Here is a 23,194-nt window from a genome sequence, read left to right on the forward strand (position 1 = left end):
CAAAAAACCTCGCAGAAATACGAGAAAACCAAGGGTGTGACGAGAATGAGGAACTTAAAGAAATTATTGTTAGTAAAAAAACAGTACTAGAAAATTAATGGGACTAAAAGTCAATAAATCTCAAGGACCGGATGGCCTACATCCAAGGGTTTTGAAAGAGGTGCCCATTGGAATAGTGGACGCATTGTTTGTCATCTTCCAAAATTCTATAGATTCTGGAACGATTCCTGCTGATTGGAGGATAGCAAATGTAACCCCGCTATTTAAGAAAGAAGGGAGAGAGAAAACGGGGAACTACAGACCTGTTAGCCTCACATCAGTAGTTGGGAAAATGCTGGAATCTATTATAAAGTATGCAATAATTGGGCACTTAGAAACTAATAGTAAGATTGGGCAGAGTCAACATGGATTTATGAAAGGGAAAATTTTGTTTGACAAACCTATTGGAGTTCTTTGAGGATGTAACTAGTGGAGTAGACAAAGGGGAACCGGTAGATGTGGTGTATCTGGATTTTAAGAAGGCCTTTGATAAGGTCCCATACAAGAGGTTGGTGAACAAAATTAGGGCACATGGAATTGGGGGTCATATACTAGCATGGATTGAGAATTGGTTAACAGACAGAAAACAAAGAGTAGGGATAAACGGGTCTTTTTCAGGAAGACAGGCTGTGACTAGTGGGGTACCGCAAGGATTGATGCTTGGGCCCCAGCTATTCACAATCTATATCAATGATTTGGATGAGGGGACTAAATGTAACATTTCCTAATTTACTGATGATACAAAGCTAGGTGGCAGTGTCAGTTGTGAAGAGGATGTGAAGAGGCTTCAAGGGGATCTCGACAGGCTCAGTGAGTGGGCGAAAACATGGCAGATGGAATATAATGTGGATAAATGTGAAGTTATCCACTTTGGTAGAAAAAACAGAAAGGCAGAGTACTTCCTAAATGGTGAAGGATTGGGGAATGCAGATTCTCAAAGGGACCTGAGTGTCCTTGTACATGAGTCACTGTAAGTGAATGTGCAGGTGCAGCAAGCCATTAGGAAGGCAAATGGTATGCTGGCCTTCATTACAAGAGGACTTGAGTACAGGAGTAAAGAAGTCTTACACAATTATATAGGGCCTAGGTGAGACCACACCTGGAGTACTGTGTACAATTTTGGTATCCTTACCTAAGGAAGGATATACTTGCCATAGAGGGAGTGCAACGAAGGTTCACGAGTCTGTGTGGAGTTTGCACATTCTCCCCGTGTTTGCGTGGGTTTCCTCCGGGTGCTCCGGTTTCCTCCCACAGTACAAAGATGTGCGGGTTAGGTTGATTGGCTATGATAAATTGACCCTTAGTGTTAGGGGGATTAAATACGTGGGGTTACGGGGATAGGGTGGGATATGTGTTGGTGTAGGGGTTACGGGGATCGGGTGGGATATGTGTCGGTGCAGGCTCGATGGGCCGAAATGGCCTCTATCTGCACTGTGGGGTTTCTGTGGTTTCTGTGATTCCTGGGATGGCGGGACTTTCGTATGAGAAGAGATTGAGTAAACTAATCCTATATTCTCTTGAATTCAGAAGAATGAGAGGGGATCTCATTGAAGCATACAAAATTATTACAGGGCTTGATAGGATGGATGCTGGGAGAATGTTTCCCTTAGCTGGGGAGTCTAGAACCAGGGGCCACAGCTTCAAGATAAAGGGTAGGGCATTCAGGACTGAGATGAGAAGAATTTTTTTCACACAGAGGGTGGTGAATCTTTGGAATTCTCTACCCCAGAGGGCTGTGGAGGATCAGTCATTGGGTATATTCAAAACAGAAGTCGATAGATTTCTGACTAGTAAGGGCATCAAGGGATATGGCGATAGGGCCGGTGAATGGAGTTGAGGCAAAAGATCAGCCATGATCTCATTGAAGGCGTAGCAGGCTCGAAAGGCCGAATGACCTACTCCTGCTCCTATTTCTTATGTTCTTATATCCACCACTGCATTTCAACTGTCTTACCCTTTAATTTATTTTTCCCTTCCACTTTAGCCAGTTCTGCCCTCATGACATTGTAATTGCCTTTGTATAAGATCAGGACACTGGTTTGAGATACAGTGTTCTCACCCTCCAACTGAATTTGAAATTTAACCATGCTATGATCACTCTTTCCTAGAGGATCCTTTACTATGAGATCATTTATTAACTCTGTCTCATTGCACAGTACCAGATCCAAGATAGCCTGCTCCCTGGTTGGTTCCATTACATACTGTTCTAGGAAACCATCCCGGATACACTCTATTAACTCCTCCTCAAGGCTACCATGGCCAATTTGATTTGTCCAATCAATATGGGGATTAAAATCACCCGTGATTATTACCGTACCTTTTTTACAATCCTCCATTATTTGTGATGTGGAACCGCATGATGCAAATTTATCTCGACTATTTAAAGGGCCAATACAAAGATGGATTTTGGATGAGTTGGGAGCAATTTAAGAGAGTGAACAATTCACAGATGGAGTCAGGACGGTCAACGGCTGCACACCGCTTCAGTGAGGCCCTACTGCTGGGTGCAGCAAGGACCAGGAAAGTGGCACTCTTCCCAAGCAATGGCAAGAAGAAACCTGTTGCTGTGACCAAGAAGGCGTGGTTAGAAGAGGCTGAGGAGGTCAGCAGCAGGAGTATAGTGCCCCGTACCTGGATCTAGGGCAGGAAGCGGTTTAATGACCTAACCAGTTCAGGAAAGGTAAGCACTGTTTAGATTCACCTACATCCTGTAGTGCACAACCCCATCCACCCCGACTGTGTCTTGTCAAGCGTACTCCAACACATCACTCCTCACAGCCACTTAAGTTTCAGCAGCACCCATTGTTCCCTTCTAATGGACTTCCTCTCCTCACGCTTTTCCCTATCCACTACCGCCACTCACCCCAATCCTTATGCAATGCAATCCCACCTCAGTCAGCTCCCCCGATTCTCAGCACACGTCCTCAAATGCATGCCAGTGGCACTTGTGATACATCAGCCTAATAGCCACCCTCATCGAATACACTGCATCCATCGTATGCACACATGCCTTACAGACACTCATAGGTCTGTTGTGCCCTCTTTCTGGTTAGCACAAAATATAAGGGAGAGGGAGAGGACCAGCAGTGTTCCACCACAGACTGTGCAGTCAACATGTGCAGAGGACGCAGCCTGGAGATAACTCTCTGCCCCCCCCACCCCGGTGATAACTCTCTGCCCTCCCGGTGATAACTCTCTGCCCTCCCGGTGATAACTCTCTGCCCTCCCGGTGATAACTCTCTGACCCCCCCCCCACCCCGGTGATAACTCTCTGCCCCCCCGGTGATAGCTCTCTGCCCCCCCCCCCGGTGATAACTCTCTGCCCCCCCCCCCCACCCCAGTGATAACTCTCTGCCCTCCCGGTGAAAACTCTCTGCCCCCCCTCCTGGTGATAACTCTCTGCCCTCCCGGTGATAACTCTCTGCCCTCCCGGTGATAACTCTCTGCCCCCGCCCCCAGTGTTAACTCTCTGCCCCCCCACCCCAGTAATCACTATCAGCCCCTCCCCCCGGTGATAACTCTCTGCCCTCCCGGTGATCACTCTCTGCCCCCCGCCACCCCCCGCCCCCCACCCCGGTGATAGCTCTCGGCACCCCCACCGGTGATCACTCTCTGCCGCCCCGGTGATAACTCTCTGTCCCCCCCCCCAGTGATAAATCTCTGCCACCCCTGGTGATCACTCTCGCCCCCCCCGGTGATAACTCTCTGCCCTCCCGGTGATTACTCTCTGCCCCCCCGGTGATAACTCTCTGCCCTCCCGGTGATAACTCTCTCTCCCCCCCCCCGGTGATAACGCTCTGCCCTCCCGGTGATCACTCTCAGCCCTCCCGGTGATTACTCTCTGCCACCCCCGGTGATCACTCTCTGCCCCCCCGGTGATAACTCTCTGCCCTCTCGGTGATCACTCTCAGCCCTCCCGGTGATTACTCTCTGCACCCCCCCCCCGGTGATCACTCTCTGCCCCCCCGGTGATAACTCTTTGCCCTCTCGGTGAAAACTCTCTGCCCCCCCTGGTGATAACTCTCTGCCCTCCCGGTGATTACTCTCTGCGCCCCCCCCCCCGGTGATAACTCTCTGCCCCCCCCGGTGATAACTCTCTGCCCTCCCGGTGATAACTCTCTGTCCCCCCCGGTGATAACTGTCTGCCCTCCCGGTGATTACTCTCTGCCCCCCCCCCAGTGATAACACTCTGCCCCCCCCCCGGTGATAAATCTCTGCCCCCCCCCCCGGTGATAACTCTCTGCCATCCCGGTGATAACTCTCTGCCCCCCCGGTGATAACTCTCAGCCCCCCCCCCGGTGATAACTCTCTGCCCCCCCAGTGATTACTCTCTGCCCCCCACCCCCCCCGGTGATAACTCTCTGCCCCCCCCGGAGATAACTCTCAGCCCCACTCCCCGTGATCACTCTCTGCTCCCCTGGTGATAACTCCCTGGCCTCCCGGTGATAACTCTCTGCCCCCCCGGTGATTACTCTCTGCCCCCCCCGGTGATAACTCTCTGCCCCCCCGGTGATAACTCTCTGCCCTCCCGGTGATAACTATCTGCCCCCCCGGTGATCACTCTATGCCCCCCCCCCCCGCTGATAACTCTCTGCCCCCCCCGGTGATAACTCTCTGCCCCTCCCGGTGATAACTCTCTGCCCCCCCCCCCCGGTGATAACTCTCTGCCCCCCCGGTGATCACTCTCTGCCCCCCCCCCGCTGATAACTCTCTGCCCCCCCCCGGTGATAACTCTCTGCCCTCCCGGTGATAACTCTCTGCCCTCCCGGTGATAACTCTCTGACCCCCCCCCCCACCCCGGCGATAACTCTCTGCCCCCCCGGTGATAACTCTCTGCCCCCCCGGTGATAGCTCTCTGCCCCCCCCCCCCGGTGATAACTCTCTGCCCCCCCCCCCACCCCAGTGATAACTCTCTGCCCTCCCGGTGAAAACTCTCTGCCCCCCCTCCTGGTGATAACTCTCTGCCCTCCCGGTGATAACTCTCTGCCCTCCCGGTGATAACTCTCTGCCCCCGCCCCCAGTGTTAACTCTCTGCCCCCCCACCCCAGTAATCACTATCAGCCCCTCCCCCCGGTGATAACTCTCTGCCCTCCCGGTGATCACTCTCTGCCCCCCGCCACCCCCCGCCCCCCACCCCGGTGATAGCTCTCGGCACCCCCACCGGTGATCACTCTCTGCCGCCCCGGTGATAACTCTCTGTCCCCCCCCCCAGTGATAAATCTCTGCCCCCCCTGGTGATCACTCTCGCCCCCCCCGGTGATAACTCTCTGCCCTCCCGGTGATTACTCTCTGCCCCCCCGGTGATAACTCTCTGCCCTCCCGGTGATAACTCTCTCTCCCCCCCCCCGGTGATAACGCTCTGCCCTCCCGGTGATCACTCTCAGCCCTCCCGGTGATTACTCTCTGCCACCCCCGGTGATCACTCTCTGCCCCCCCGGTGATAACTCTCTGCCCTCTCGGTGATCACTCTCAGCCCTCCCGGTGATTACTCTCTGCACCCCCCCCCCCGGTGATCACTCTCTGCCCCCCCGGTGATAACTCTTTGCCCTCTCGGTGAAAACTCTCTGCCCCCCCTGGTGATAACTCTCTGCCCTCCCGGTGATTACTCTCTGCGCCCCCCCCCCCGGTGATAACTCTCTGCCCCCCCCGGTGATAACTCTCTGCCCTCCCGGTGATAACTCTCTGTCCCCCCCGGTGATAACTGTCTGCCCTCCCGGTGATTACTCTCTGCCCCCCCCCCAGTGATAACACTCTGCCCCCCCCCGGTGATAAATCTCTGCCCCCCCCCCCCCCGGTGATAACTCTCTGCCATCCCGGTGATAACTCTCTGCCCCCCCGGTGATAACTCTCAGCCCCCCCCCCGGTGATAACTCTCTGCCCCCCCAGTGATTACTCTCTGCCCCCCACCCCCCCCGGTGATAACTCTCTGCCCCCCCCGGAGATAACTCTCAGCCCCACTCCCCGTGATCACTCTCTGCTCCCCTGGTGATAACTCCCTGGCCTCCCGGTGATAACTCTCTGCCCCCCCGGTGATTACTCTCTGCCCCCCCCGGTGATAACTCTCTGCCCCCCCGGTGATAACTCTCTGCCCTCCCGGTGATAACTATCTGCCCCCCCGGTGATCACTCTATGCCCCCCCCCCCGCTGATAACTCTCTGCCCCCCCCGGTGATAACTCTCTGCCCCTCCCGGTGATAACTCTCTGCACCCCCCCCCCGGTGATAACTCTCTGCCCCCCCGGTGATCACTCTCTGCCCCCCCCCCGCTGATAACTCTCTGCCCCCCCCCGGTGATAACTCTCTGCCCCCCCGGTGATCACTCTCTGCCCCCGCCCCCCGCTGATAACTCTCTGCCCCTCCCCCCACCCCCGGTGATCACTCTCTGCCCCTCCCCCGGTGATAACTCTCTGCCCCCCCCCGGTGATAACTCTCTGCCCTCCTGGTGATAACTCTCTGCCCCCCCGGTGATAACTCTCTGCCCCCCCGGTGATAACTCTCTGCCCCCCCGGTGATTACTCTCTGCCCCCCCCGGTGATCACTCTCTGCCCCCCCCCCCGGTGATAACTCTCTGCCCCCCCCCGGAGATAACTCTCAGCCCCACTCCCCGTGATCACTCTCTGCCCGCCGCCCAGTGATAACTCTCTGCCCCCCCGGTGATTACTCTCTGCCCCCCCCGGTGATAACTCTCTGCCCCCCCGGTGATTACTCTCTGCCCCCCCCGGTGATAACTCTCTGCCCCCCCGGTGATTACTCTCTGCCCCCCCCCGGTGATTACTCTCTGCACCCCCCCCCCCGGTGATTACTCTCTGCCCTCCCCTGGTGATAACTCTCTGCCCTCCCGGTGATAACTCTCTGCCCTCCTGGTGATAACTCTCTGCCCACCCCCCCCTCCCCGGTGATAACTCTCTGCCCCCCCCCCCGGTGATAACTCTCAGCCCCCCCCGGTGATAACTCTCTGCACCCCCCCGGTGATAACTCTCAGCCCCCCCACCCCCGGTGATAACTCTCTGTCCCCTCCCCCACCCCGGTGATAACTCTCGGCCCCCCCCCCGGTGATAACTCTCTGCCCCCCCCCGGTGATAACTCTCAGCCCCCTTCCCCAGTGATAATCCTCAGCCCCCCCCAGTGATAACTCTCAGCCCCCCCAGTGATAACTCTCAGCCCCCCCAGTGATAACTCTCAGCCCCCCCCAGTGATAACTCTCAGCCCCCCCCAGTGATAACTCTCAGCCCCCCCCCAGTGATAACTCTCAGCCCCCCCAGTGATAACTCTCAGCCCCCCCAGTGATAACTCTCAGCCCCCCCCAGTGATAACTCTCAGCCCCCCCCAGTGATAACTCTCAGCCCCCCCAGTGATAACTCTCAGCCCCCCCAGTGATAACTCTCAGCCCCCCCAGTGATAACTCTCAGCCCCCCCCAGTGATAACTCTCAGCCCCCCCCAGTGATAACTCTCAGCCCCCCCCAGTGATAACTCTCAGCCCCCCAGTGATAACTCTCAGCCCCCCCCAGTGATAACTCTCAGCCCCCGCCAGTGATAACTCTCAGCCCCCCCCAGTGATAACTCTCTGCCCCCCCCAGTGATAACTCTCTGCCCCCCCGGTGATAACTCTCTGCCCCCCCCAGTGATAACTCTCTGCCCCCCCGGTGATAACTCTCTGCCCCCCCCAGTGATAACTCTCTGCCCCCCCGGTGATAACTCTCAGCCCCCCCCGGTGATAACTCTCTGCCCCCCCCAGTGATAACTCTCAGCCCCCCCCAGTGATAACTCTCAGCCCCCGCCAGTGATAACTCTCAGCCCCCCCCAGTGATAACTCTCTGCCCCCCCCAGTGATAACTCTCTGCCCCCCCAGTGATAACTCTCTGCCCCCCGGGTGATAACTCTCAGCCCTCCCGGTGATAAATCTCTGCCCCCCCCCGGTGATAACTCTCTGCCCCCCCGGTGATAACTCTCTGCCCCCCCCCCTCCCCGGTGATAACTCTCGGCCCTCCCGGTGATCGCACTCTCTGCGATCTTGGTGATTACTCTCAGCCCTCCCGCTGATAACTCTCTGCCCCCCCCCGGTGATAACTCTCTGCCCCCCCCCCCCGGTGATAACTCTCGGCCCTCCCGGTGATCGCACTCTCTGCAATCTTGGTGATTACTCTCAGCCCTCCCGCTGATAACTCTCAGCCCTCCCGGTGATCACTCTCTGCCCTCCTGAAGAAACGGCCAAGTATAGAATTCTATTGTGCACAATAACTAATAGCAGGAATAATGTCCCTTTGCACTGTAAAGGGACGTTATTCCTGCTATTTTGCTATTCTCATAGCAAAAATCACAAATATCATAATTCTAATGCAGTGTTTGAGCAGCAAATGTTTCCCTTTTACTGTCAGTAATTATTAAAAGATTTTCAAAAATTATATTTATGGGTGCAAGGGTATTTAAACAAATTGTCTTGCTTGGGCCTGTTGTGGGGCTTCTTATGCCCCAGCTAGAATGAAACTGCATTCCTGCAATGAGTTTTTAAATCAATTTTTAATCGCTTACAGACGTTTTTCTGTGCCTGCAGGTCTTTCCTGTTGTTGCTATGGTCTAGCCTTTGTTACTATGTGACATGAACAGTGGAGACATATATTGCCCCCACTGGCAACTTAATTAATTGCAACAGCTAGAATGTTTAGAACTGGGCAGCCCATTCCTCGGGACATGCTTCAGGAGCTATTTTGAATAAAATCAGCAAGTAATCATTGATTTTACAGATTTTAGCACAGAGGCATCTATTCGTTACGAATGTTTATTATAGAGGACATTGAGTGAGGATATTGTTTGGACTTCATTGCTACTAACAGTTAAAAGGATTTCTTCTTCATGAAAAAGTGTTTGGCAAAACTTTTTTTCACTTCTCTAACAAATGCTTTGCCCAATAGTGCAGCGGTAAAATTAGAAGCGCAGGAATACTTTCTGACATTCAGTTAAATATCAAATGGATCATTGGGTCGTACACAGTACAATTTCAAATAAGCAGGGTGGTTTTGAAACAAATACATTTACTAATTTTAACTATATATTATTATAAAGTCCTCTATACAACTATCTGTTCATGATAATGCATAAAATAATGAGAAAGTATTATTTACAAAGCAAATTCCTGTGTACAAAAGTTGCATAGTCACTGAGCTGAGTTCAAAGGAACTTCCCTATGGGGGTGAGGGGTGTTGTCTGGGAAGACTAATAGATGTGGATCTATCTTCTGAGCTTGGTGTCATCTGCAGACCTGTGAGATCGAAGTCAAGTCTTCAAATCTGGCTCTGGAATCGGTCAGTGAACTGGAGGCCCATGAAGTTTGAAAAATATAAGGGAAGGCTTGTGCTTGATTAGAAGCACAGGGTGGGTAGGGGGAATAATTAAGTTCATGTGAGTAAAGCCATGCTTGCACTCAGCTTGTGGAAAGTATTACCTATGATACAGTTAAGTAATAACACAGGTACCTTGTACCAATTATGTGTAGCATCATTTTTGAAATCATAATGGTCAATGTTTAATAATTTGTAAAATAAATTGAACTTTTTATACAGTGTTTTCCTCACCATAATCATCAGACCTATTTGCTGGCCAGTAACCTGGACATAGCACAGAAATTACTATGGTTAATGTTCACTGTCCCTGTGATTTTCTTGTCATGCAACAGTGGCAAATAATTGAGCTCTCATGGTTTATCAAGGTAGAGAGAAACTGCTGGTGGTTGAAGCTAACCTGCTTTCTATTGGAGAATAAGAGGGCACTTTCCATCTGACTTTCAATATCCTTCTGTCTGGTTTTACATTCACGGGCCAATGGGTTCTTGTATCCGATATCTTCTTACTCAAAGATCATAATTTAGCATCTCTGGTTTTATCATTGTGCATTGTGCAAAATCATCCCGAATCTCTTGACAACTAGTGTAAAAGGTTTCCATTCTCTGTTAGCAGTACCCTGAATCGTGAGGCTTTGAGGGTTGCACTTCTAACTATTGTATCTGATGTGTCCCTTGCATTGTCTTATGTTGCTTCTCAGATGACATATTCCGAGGTGGCACGATTGAAGTACTTGCCCTAGAGGCGCCTTCTTTTCCAATGGATTGAAATCGCAGTTTGCAATATTAGTAACAAACCCATCAGCTGGTAGCACTCTTGCTTCTGAGTTAGGGTTAAGGGTTGACGTCCATCTAGGCTAATACTTCAGTGCCGTCCTGAGGGAGTACTACATTGTCAGAAGTGCGACCTTTCAGATGAGATGTTAAGACCCTGTCTACCTGTTCAGGTAGATTTAAAAGATACCATGGCACTATTTCAAGAAGAGCAGTGAGTTCTCTTGCTGTCCTGGCCAACATTCATCCTTCAAACTACACTATCAAAGACAGGCCATGTGATGTAGCAAGCCACACAGTTGTATCAAACCACTACAAAGAACTGCAGAGGTTCGAAAAGAAGTCCCAACACCACCTTTCCAAAGCAAGTAGGGATGGGCAATAAATGCCAGCCTTGCCAGTAACACCCGCATCCTGAGAATAAATCATTTTAAAATGTATTTTCGCCGAGCTTACTAATGAACGGTCTAAGTTATTACTACAGGTACCAGTAAATTAACACGTGAGAATGCAAACAAGACTGTACTTACAGACCAGTGATAAATGTGCACTATTCAAATATATACTGATATAAAAGTGTCTGCCTCCCTCATGCAGAACAATTCCCTGTAGCCTTTTAAGTTGATTAAACCTCTTATTCTGATTCTCTGGTATATGCAATATATTCTAGATATTCAACTGTATCCTTCCATAGAGTTGTGTTTAACAATGCCAGTGGCATTTCTATCAGGCTTGCACACTTGCATAATTCTCAGCTGCATATCTTATATATTTCATTTGCTTTAATTAGATACAGTGCATAAATAATATCCATGTGATTCAAAGAATTACCGCAACATTTGAACTGTGTGTGTGCAAAGCCCATGTATGGAGCAATTTACATAACGTATTCAACTATATGTTTGCCTGCTATGTGTGATGACTTGAATCAGGCCCCTGGAGGGAAAAATAAGTAAATCCTTTTGAGCAGTCGGGTATTATAAATACAAGCAATTCCTGAGCAAAGAAACCTTGAATAATTTGCAAGAAAATTATCGCTAGAGAAGCTCAACAAGCTCATTCATTTTTTAATTAATTAAATGAACTTAAAAAGTAACCCAAAGCCCTGAAATGCAACGAGCAAGAGTGCTCAACAAAACTTTGCCAGTTTCCTTAAAAACTTTAACTCACTCGTATTTCAGTCGTGTTAAGAATATAAGAATGCGCCAATGAAGTGAATGTGGTGATACAAGCCTGGAAATTATGTTGTGTGATATTATGGTCCGAATGCTTACCGAATTTCCCTGTGTTCTGTTTTACTGGAGGCGGCAGCCCATTTAAAATAAATCGGAATTAAAGCCTCAATTAAAATTAACAAGAAATTTGATACAATCATATTAAGTGTTTGTATGATAATGCTGCCTAGCATAATTTCCTGGCTTTATTGCATTGGAACCCTAACGCTGTGCCATATATATATATAGTAGGGGATGTGAGTTTCATCTTTTTTCTTGCTGGCCAGAGATGCTGGCTCATAAATCCAATGTCATCCAGGTGCACAGATGTTGAATATTGCCAATACTAAGAGCATCAGATAGACTCTGATGGGAGCTATCAATATTGGCAGGAAATGTCCACAGCATTAGAAAAATGGTGAATTACCTCATGGTGAGACAGCTCCACTCCGTAAAGCTTCAGGAACAGCGTGCAGGTAGAGGGCTCAGATAAACAAAGAGAAGTAAGGATTCTTTTTTTTAAAGACAGCCCAGGCAATAATAAATTCTAATGGGACAGCAGCTTAAAAAGTAATTGGTGTTAATAGGGAAGAGGAGCTAAGTTGTAAGAGATCGCCAGTATGTAAAAGATAATAAAGGTGTCCACTGAGGAAGCCACTATTAAAATGGATACCCAGAGGATATAAGAATCAAAAGGGGACATAGAATCATAAAATGGTTACAGTACAGAAGGAGGCCATTCTGCCCGTCAAGCCCGTGCCAGCTCTCTGCAAGAGCACCTCAGCTAGTCCCGCTCCCCCGCCCTTTCCCCGTAGCCCTGCAAATTTTTTTCCTTCAGGTACTTATCCAACTCCCTTTTGAAAGCCATGATCGAATCTGCCTCCACCACCCTCTCAGGCAGTGCATTCCAGATCCTAACCATTCACTGAACTGTATAGTGTCAGCTGTGCCTCAGGTGGTAGCACATTTGCCTCTGAGTCAGAAGGTTGTGGGTTCAAGTCCTACACCAGGGACCTAAGCACTTACAGCTAGACTGAGACTCCAATATAGTGCTGAGGGAGTGCTGCACTGTTGGAGGTACCGTCTTTCGGATGAGATGTTAAACCGAGGCCCTGTCTGCTCTCTCATGTGGACGTAAAAGATCCCATGGCACTATTTCGAAGAAAAGCAGGGGAGTTATCCCTGGTGTCTTGGCCAATATTTATCCCTCAACCAACTTAACAAAAACAGATTATCTGGTCATTGCTGTTTGTGGGAGTTGGCTGTGTACAAATTGGCTGCTGTGTTTCCCACATTACAACAGTGACAATACTTCATTGGCTGCAAAGCGCTTTGAGACTTCCGGTGGTTGTGAAAGGCACTATATAAATGCAAGTCTTTCTTTCTTTTAAAACACTAGTTAGGCCACAGCTAGAATACTGCATACAGTTCTGGTCACCACATTACAGGAAAGATGTGATTGCACTAGAGGGGGTGCAGAGGAGAATTATGACGATGTTGCCTGGGCTGGGAAATTTTAGCTATGAGGAAAGACTGGATAGGCTGGGGTTGTTTTCTTCGGAACAGAGGAGGCTGAGGGGAGACCTAATTGAGGTGTATAAAATTATGAGGGGCCTAGATAGAGTGGATAGGAAGGACCTATTTCCCTTAGCAGAGAGGTAAATAACCAGGGGGCATAGATTTAAAGTAATTGGTCAAAGGTTTAGAGGGGATTTGAGGAGACATTTTTTCACCCAGTGGGTGGTGGGGATCTGGAACTCACTGCCTGAAAGGGTGGTAGAGGCAGAAACCCTCATCACATTTAAAAAGTACTTGGATATGCACTTGAAGTGCCGTAACCTACAAGGCTACGGACCAAGAGCTGGAAAGTGGGATTAGGGTGGAGAGCTCTTTGTCGGCTGGCAAGGACAAGATGGACCGAATGGCCACTTTCTGTGCTGTAAATTTCTATGATTCTATGATTCACCAGCCTCTCTATGTCCTCTTGAAATCTATTACCATCCTCCTCACTGTTCACTGTACTTCCAAGTTTTGTGTCATCTGCAAATTTTGAAATTGTGCCCTGTACTCCCAAGTCCAAGTCATTAATATATATCTAGAAAAGCAGTGGTCCTAGAACCGACCCCTGGGGAACACCACTGTATACCTTCCTCCAGTCCAAAAACAACCGTTCACCACTACTCTTTGTTTCCTATCACTTAGCCAATTCCGTATCCATGCTGCCACTGTCCCTTTTATTCCATGGGCTTCAACTTTGCTGGCAAGCCTATTATGTGGCACTTTGTTGAACACCTTTTGGAAATCCATGTAAACCATGTCAACCGCATTGCCCTCATCAACCCTCTCTGTTACCTCATCAAAGAACTCAATCAAGTTAGTTAATTTGCGTTTTAAATCGCAAACACGATTTGCGTTTAACAAATCCGCGCTGGCTTTCCTTAATTAATCCACACTTGTCCAAGTGACTGTTAATTTTGTCCCTGATTACTGTTTCTAAAAGCTTTTCCACTGGGAGAACTTCCCTGCCCTTCTGCAAAATAGTGCTATGGGATTTTTGTTATCGACCTCAGAAGGCAGACGGGGCCTCAGTTTAATGTTTCATCTGAAAGACTGCACCTTTGACAGTGCAGCGCTTCCTCAGTACTGCACTAGAGTGTCAGCCTAGATTATGTCCCTGGAGTGGCACTTGAACCCACAAGCTTCTGACCCAGAAGCAAGAGTGTTAACCACTGAACCACAGCTGATCCTTGTTCTGGACTCTCCCAGCAGAGGAAATAGTTTCTCTCTATCTACCGGATCAAATCCTTTAATCGTCTTAAACATCTCAATTAGATCATCCCTTAATCATCTATATTCAAGGGAGTATAAGCCGAGTCTATGCAACCTGTCCTCATAATTTAACTGTTAAATCTTTAACTTCTTCCACATCTGATGAAAACTCATCGAGCTGAAACGTTAACTCTGTTTCTCTCTCCACAGAGGCTGCCTGACCTGCTGAGTGTTTTCCAGCATTTTTTGTTTTTATATTAATGGAAGACTTCAGTCAACCCAACATAAATTGGGAAAACCCAAGTGGTTTCGAATCAGACTTGTTAAATGTAATGCACAGCTGCTTCATGACTCAGTGTGTAAAGAAAGCTACAAAAGGCCGTGCTCATCTGGACCTGGTATTCATAAATGACCCAGACAATGTACAGGGGATGGAAGTTTTAGCACCACCAAGGAACAGTGACCACGGGAGTTTAACATGATCTGGGACACAATTATACCAAAGAGCAGGAGCCAGGTTTAAAACCTCAAGGGGGCTAAATTCAAAGAGATGAGAGAAGAATTAAAATAAGTAGATTGAAGGAGGATGTTTCTCAACATTTCAGAATATGATAAATGGAAGACCTTTAAAAGAATAATGCTGGACATGCAGAATAAGTACATTCCTGAGACCAGCAAGAACTCTCTTGGTCTTGGCCAGGACTTCTGAACAAGGAATCACATATTTTGCTAATAGCTGCTGTCCTTTTGTCATTTAATATTCAATCTTGAATCATTTTAAAGATTGTATTAACATGTAATTTAGCTAGTCCAATAAAATAAAAATTATGGTCGTGAAAAATCGATCCTGGTGGTTACTTTGGGATTCCCAGAGAATAGTGGATCTCTGGCTCATGCGGTGGATGCTGGTTCACTGCATTCCTTCAAGTGAGAGCTGGACCTGTTTTTGGCTGTGGCAGAGATCACCACTGGTGGACACTCTGGAGAGTTATATGTTGAACGTCTCGGAGAGTTAAGGGTTAATACCCGAACTTCTTTGTATCGTGGATAAACATGATGGCTTTGAAGTGTCGTGAGGAGAAAGCATAACTTGCCTTCTGCTTTTAGACTCTAAGGGGGAGAAATTCATTATAGCCCAGGAATGGGCGCTAACTTTTGAAAAGTTTGAGAATTAGCGCCAGGCGCTAATGCTTCAGACTGCATGCAAAATTCAGTCTCATTGCACAAATAAAGGATTGGAGCGCTAAATCAAGTGCTAATGGCCTAGCTCAGTGGCGTTAAACTCAAAGCGCTGACATAGAAACATAGAAACATAGAAGATAGGAGCAGGAGTAGGCCATTTGGCCCCTCGAGCCTGCTCCGCCATTCAATGAGATCATGGCTGATCATCCAAATTCAGTACCCTGTTCCTGCCTTCTTTCCATACCCCTTGATCCCCTTAGCCTTAAGAAATATATCCAACTCCTTCTTGAATATATTTAATGAATTGGCCTCTACTGCCTTCTTTGGCAGAGAATTCCACAGGTTCACCACTCTCTGGGTGAAGAAATTCCTCCTCATCTCAGCCCTAAATGGCTTACCCCTTATCCTTAGACTGTGACCCCTGGTTCTGACCAATATCAGGTGCAGTCTAATCACAAGTCATCATTGCCACAGGCTCTTTCCAGTTCTTAAAGGAGAGGTTCATTGATGCTGCAGAACCTCATTCTCATTATTGCTGGCTGTGCAGCCATCTCAGCCAGTAGCAGTAGGTCAAGGAGAAGGAGCCGGACATCTCAAGCAGCCATAATGATGGCAGATCAACACCCCAGCGAGAGAGCCCGCAGATTCTGCGATCAAGCATTGGAGGCTTTGGTGTTTGCAGTGGAAAGGCGGAGGGCCGTGCTCTACCTGGTGTAATGATATCAGCAAATAGTGATGGTATTTGCCTGTTTGATTATGGTGCCTTACCAGCATGTTTGCCTGATTGATTACTTATGCCTGACCAGCAGAGGGCATGTGAGAGACAAGCAGTTTAGTTTTACTTTCATTTTAGATGAATCAAAAAGATGGTGTCTCCTGAAATGCTTTTAACTGAGTTGTAATACTTTAGATAAAAAGTCATTCTCTTTCATGAATGTGTCGTCATTGAACCCACATACAAATCGATACATGGTGTCAGAAGTGATTGAAAGAGATGAAGAGGAAAAATCTGAAGTTAAATCAGCTCTCCACATATTAGCAAGCCAAAAGAGAACATCGTTACTTACCATTGGAGAATAGCTAACAAAGTGAAAAAATGGAAGGTTTACACCCACCGGCGAAGCTTCAGTTGACAGGTAATGTGGCTGAAAATTGGAGAAGGTTCAAACAACGTTTGGAGTTGTATTTATCAGCAATCGGAGCTGACGAGAAAAGTGATAAAATGAAAGCGTCAGTGTTCTTACATGTCGTGGGTGATGAAGCGCTGGAGGTGTATAATAACTTCACATTCGCTGCTGATGGAGACAAAATGAAGCTAGATAAAATAATGGAACAGTTTGAGGCCTACTGCATACCTAAACGTAACATGACGTTTGAGAGGCACAGATTTTTCACATGTGTACAGAAAACGGGAGAGACTATTGATCAGTATGTGGCTGAACTGAGAAACCGAAGCAAAACATGTGAATTTGGGGGACTGACAGACTCGCTGATAAAAGACAGACTGGTGTGTGGTATTCCAGATAATGGTCTAAGGGAAAGACTGCTAAGAGAGCAAGATCTAGACCTGGGAAAAGCCATAGCACTGTGTAGGGCTACAGAGACGGTGAAGTCGCAGGCAAAGGAGCTGTTCAGTGACAGTAGCTGCAACGTGGATGCAGTGAGTAAGAACAGACACAAACCGTTTAACAAAAAGAGCGTCAATGTGAAAAAAGAGGCGTGGCCAGCGAACAAAAATGAAAGGGACAATCGAAAGTCATGTAGTCGATGCGGTACACAGCATCCACCAAAAAAGTGTCCAGCATATGGTAAAACATGCAATAGTTGCAACAAAAACAACCATTATGCCCGTTGCTGTAAGAACCAAGACCAACAAAGCAAGGTCCATGCAGTAGATGAAAGCGAGATAGAGGAGTTCTATGTAGATGTTGTGTCTGAAAACAAAAAAGAAAAAAGAGACTGGATGTTGACACTAAAAGTGAATGACATACACATTCCATTTAAATTGGATACTGGAGCACAAGTTAATGTGATATCAGAGACTGATTTTAAGAAAATTAGACCCAGACCAAAGATACATGGAATAAAAGTGAAAGTGACAGGATACTCAGGTACTGATATACCAGTGAAAGGAAGATGCATTGTCAAAGTAACACACAAGGACAGAGAGCACACGCTAGCATTAATCGTGGTGCCAAAGGATGTGCAAGCCATACTAGGTTTAAAAGCCTGTGAGAGACTGAACCTGGTAAAGAGAGTCCTCGTTGTGAAAAGCGAAGGAGAGACAGTCTATGATGAACTCATGAAAGAGTACAACGACCTATTTAAGGGTCTAGGCTGCATTCCAGGAGAACACACGATCAGAGTAGATAAAAGTATGCCAACGGTCATACATCCATGCAGAAAAGTTCCGTTTGCTCTTCAAAAGCAACTGAAGGCAGAGTTGGGCAGGATGGAAAGCCTGAATGTGATTCAGAAGATAGATGAGCCAACTGAGTGGGTGAGTTCCCTCGTCGTTGTGGACAAAAAGAATGGAAAGCTCAGAATTTGCCTGGATCCAAGAGATCTAAACAGAGCAATAAAGAGAGAGCACTTCAAGCTTCCTACACGTGAGGAAATCATGGCACAGTTTGCAAATGCAAAGTATTTCAGCAAGTTAGATGCATCATCAGGATTTTGGCAGATGAAATTGGACGAGGCAAGTTCAAGACTGTGCACGTTCAACAGTCTATTTGGCAGATACAGATTCCTAAGGTTAACATTTGGCATTGCCTCAGCTCCTGAAGTGTATCACAAAACTATCCATATGATCTATGAGCACCTGGAGGGAGTTGATACATCAATGGATGACATCATAGTATGGGGAACCATGAGAACTGAGCATGGCGAGAGACTGAAAAAAGTGCTAGAAGCAACAAGGAAAACAAACCTGAAGCTGAATAGAGAGAAATGCCAGCTCGGGGTGACAGAACTGACATTCGTGGGAGATATCCTTAGCGGTGAGGGCATCAGACCAGATCCCAGAAAGGTGTCCGCCATTGAGAATATGCCAAAGCCACAATGCAAAAAGGACGTGCAGAGGTTTAATGGAATGATCAACTACATGGGTAAATTCATATCCAACCTCTCAGAAAAGATGGCGCCACTGAGATGACTAACTGAAAAGAACATAGAATGGGAATGGAATCATGAGCATGAGAAGTCATGGAGCGATCTAAAGAAACTGCTCACAGAGGAACCAGTTCTGAGGTTTTATGACCCAGCGAGACCCATCAAGATATCATCAGATGCATCACAGAGTGGGCTCGGTGCCGTTCTTCTGCAAAAATATGACTACTGGCAACCTATTGCATATGCATCGCGCTCAATGACAGACGCGGAGACGCGATATGCTCAAATAGAAAAGGAGCTGCTCAGCATCACATACGCCTGTGAAAGATTTCACCAGTTTGTGGCAGGACAAGCAATCAGTGTAGAGACTGACCATAAGCCCTGGATTGCATTGTTCCAAAAGCCACTAAATAGCTGTCCGCTTAGAATACAAAGAATGATGATCAGGCTGCAATGCTATACACTGAATGTTGCGTACACACCGGGTAAGCTGATGTATACAGCAGACACGTTGTCCAGAGCTGTTGACCCAAGTGAGCCCGCAAACACCAAAATGGATGAAAAAGTGAACGCCTACGTGGACATGATCACAAGTGCACTGCCCATAGCAGATGCAAAAATGGAGCTCATAAAGAATGAGACAAACAAAGATGAAACAATGAGACGACTGAGGAAAAGCATCTTGGATGGATGGCCCAACATGAAGCAAGACTGCTCACCTGACATGGCAGAGTACTGGAACTGCAGGGCGGAACTATCAGTGGTCGAAGACATCATCTACAAAGGAAGTAAAATAGTTATCCCAAAGAGTCTGAGAAAAGAGAAGCTAAAAAGGATCCATGGAGGACATCTGGGAATCGAAAAGTGTAAGAAAAGAGCACGAGAGGTGATGTACTGGCCACGAATCAACCAAGATGTGACAAATGAGGTGTCAAACTGCACAATATGCCTGAAATATCGAGCAAGCAATCCGGTAGAACCACTAAAGCCACACCCAGTGCCAGACAGACCTTACCAGAAGGTAGGCGCTGACCTATTTGTATGCCAAGGGAAGGACTATCTTGTAGTCACAGACTATTACTCCCTGTATCCAGAGGTTTGTAGACTGTACACCACCACTGCAGATGCTGTGATAACGGCCCAGAAATTCCAGAACGGGGCTTGCAGCGCGTGCAAGCCCCGTATTTACACTTACCCCGCGCTACTGCCGATCAGCTCCAGGGACGCCTGGAATTGGTGTTTCCAGAAGAAGAATCCCGGGCAGCGTATGACGTCACGCCGCCCAGGAGTGCAGCCAGCGCGAAGCCAGGAGCGTGCAGTGCAAGTGAGACACGCCCCTTGAGGTCTCAGTTTCACTGGACACGCCCCCAATGTTTCTGTCAAGCTGCTAACCATTTTTACATGCAAAGCAGCAGTTTAAATAGGTTTTTGGAAGTTTTTTGAAGATTTTGGTAACTTTTATAAACCTTTTTAAATGTTTACATTATTTTGAGTAATCTGAAGTAGTTTTAAACAGAATTAAAGCAATTTAAAGACTTTTAAAAGCCCTAAAAGAATTTTTTTAATTCCATTTATTTATTTAGTAATGTCGTCGTCATACGTGTCTTCACACTGTTCCCTTTGGGGAACTGTATGAAGTGGTGGAAGGATTTATGGCCATGATTAACGCTCATTCCGTGACCGTAACCATCTTTGAACCAGGCATTAGGGCGGTTAGTCCTATGGCGGGAGGGTTTTACGGGCTCCCACAAGCTATACAAGGAGGGGGGGCCACCCACACCCACGGACGCAAATATCCCACTGGATGTCAACCCAGAATTTAGAACCGGAGCTCCGACTCCACTTGCCGGGACTGTCTGGAGCGGGGTTCGAAACCCTACCCTGATCTGGCCCAGCGGCGGGGATCCTACCGCTATGACAAAGGCCCAATCCGATTAGCAACGTGAAATGGCAGCATAGGGCTCCAGTCACGGGGAGGGAAAAGGCGCAGGAAACGTATGGGTGTCACCTTTTGTGCGGAGTGGGCCTTTTGCGTAGCAGTAAGCATCCCCGCCGCTGGGCCAGAAGGAGTAGGGTTTTGAACCCCACTCCAAACAGTCCCGGCAAGTGGAGTCGGAGTTCCAACTTTAAATTCTGGGTGGACATCCAGCGGGATACTTGCGTCCGTGGGTGTTGGTGGCCCCCCCCCCCTCAGATGGGTTGTGGGAGCCCGTAAAACCCTCCCGCCATAGGACTAACCACCCTAATGGCTGGTTCAAAGATGGTTACGGTCACGGAATGAGCGTTAATCACGGCCATAAATCCTTCCACCACTTCATACAGTTCCCCAAAGGGAACAGTGTGAGGATACGTACGATGATGACCTCTTGCGCAATGCACCTCCTTGGACCCTCAGTCGCAGATGCGAGGGGGCAAGTCGTGCAATTGTTAAATTTTTCATTTTATTGACATATAAAATGTTGGCCCAGTAATTCCCTTCCAAATGCGCGAGTACGGTTGGGGTACTTACGCATCTGGCTGGATGAAATGCCGGTTTTCAGCATGCACAGTGCATGTGGGGAAAACCGGCATTTCCTGTCCTCTGAACGAAGGGGTTCAGAGGCAGAACGCGTGCGACTGCACAGGCAGCGCGTGCGCAGTATAATTCGCCGCTTTCATTAATACTTTCAGTGAGGTCAAGTCATTACAAGTTACACATGAAAAAAGCATGGGTACAGTTGCTCCAGAGGCTGCGGAGGAAGATATTTATTATCGTGGAGCTTCTGAAAGTATGTATGTCTGTATATATTCCTTTGCGTGTTATGTATATATTCCTTTACTTATGTGTATGAATGTATTATTTAATTATGACTTTCAGAGAAAGTAACTTATTGGAAAATCATAATTAAAAACATACATTCATACACATTAGTAAAGGAATATAAAACATACATACATATACGTAAAGGAATATATGTGGACATACATACATAACTCATTCTCACATTCCATTCACACAGCCACAATTGCTCCTTCTACCTACCGTTCTGAAAACCCTTTAAAAAAAAAAAAATTTTAACTTTAAAACTTACTTAAAATTTCTTAAAATAACTTCCCTCCCTTTCCCAAACAAAAATATTGCATTTCAGAAGCTCCACGATAAAATGTTTCTTCCTCCGTAGCCAATGAACCACTTTACACTTGCTTTTTTCAAGTGTAAATTCTGAGGACTTACCCTCACGGATTTCATGAATGAAATCTACGAAGTTCACTGCGCAAGCGCTGCCTGAGCAGTCGCACGCGCTCGAGGTCTGGAAATGCCGGCATTCCCCGCATGCGCTGTTCATGCTGAACGCCGGCATTTCCAACGGCCAGATGCGTGAGTACCCCGAGCGCACTCACGCCTTTGGCCGCAAATTTCTGGCCCAACATGTATGAAAGCCATATTCTCCAGACATGGCGTGGTGAGCAAGGTCTTCACAGACAACGGACCCCAGTTTTACAATGCAAGTTTCTGACACTTTGCCAAAGAGTGGGACTTTGTCCACACAACGTCAAGTCCTCACTTTCTACAGTCCAATGGATTAGTGGAAAAATCGGTCCAGACAGTGAAAAGACTGATGTACAAGGCAAAAGACAGTGGAACTGACTTCTACCAGAGCATGCTTGTATACCGCACAACGCCGCTCGAGTGTGGTAAGTCACCAGCCCAACTCCTTATGGGACGTCTGCTAAGGTCAAACCTACCCATCCCGGAGAACCTCCTGAAAACAAAAGAGGGGGAGAAAGTGAGGAAGTTCAAAGAACAACAGAAAGAAAAGCAAAAGTACTACTATGACAGAGGAACACAAAACCTACCTGAACTCCACACTGGTGACCAAGTAAGGTTCAAAGACAAAACAAACATATGGACTCAGAAGGGAACTGTCCTGAGTGAAGTTCAACCAAGATCATACACCATTCAGACAGATGAGGGTGCTGTTCTGCGAAGAAATCGTCGAGATCTTCTCATGGGACCAGCCACAGCAAGTCAAAAGACTGATACTGTTGAACAACCTGATCACACAGCAGGTCAAAAGACTGATACTGTTGAACAACCTGATCACACAGCTGAGAAACCATCATCTGAGGCAACAACTCAGATTCAAGGACAATCAATCAGAAAATCCTCAAGACACGTGAAGCCTCCTGAGAGACTCATTGAGCAAATTTAAGGACTCTTGTTATAGAAGGAAGTAATGTTATCTTATTCTTTCTTCAAGTTCTAGTGTATTTACATATTTCATGTGAACACACAAAGCAAGGTTAAAAAACCTTGATAATGATAATGATAATGTAAGTTCATTAAGTGTTACAGTTAAAATGAAGAGTAATACAAAGAAAACATGTTGTTAGATAAAAGTAAAATACTTTTGTTTTAAGAAAGGGAGATGTAATGATATCAGCAAATAGTGATGGTATTTGCCTGTTTGATTATGATGCCTTACCAGCATGTTTGCCTGATTGATTACTTATGCCTGACCAGCAGAGGGCATGTGAGAGACAAGCAGTTTAGTTTTACTTTCGTTTTAGATGAATCAAAAAGATGGTGTCTCCTGTAAATGCTGTTAACTGAGTTGTACTACTTTAGATAAAAAGTCATTCTCTTTCATGAATGTGTCGTCATTGAACCCACATACAAATCGATACACCCGGCATGTGGCAGGAGGCCCTCGCCGCAAGTCTTCTGTGGAGGGAGGTAGCCCAGCAAGTCCCAGGCAGCACTGTGGTCCCCAGGACCCACACACAGTGCA

Source organism: Somniosus microcephalus, chromosome 9, assembly GCF_052327205.1.
Source record: "Somniosus microcephalus isolate GS21.2 chromosome 9, FLI_Smic_1.0, whole genome shotgun sequence".
In the NCBI taxonomy this organism is placed as follows: Eukaryota; Metazoa; Chordata; class Chondrichthyes; order Squaliformes; family Somniosidae; genus Somniosus; species Somniosus microcephalus.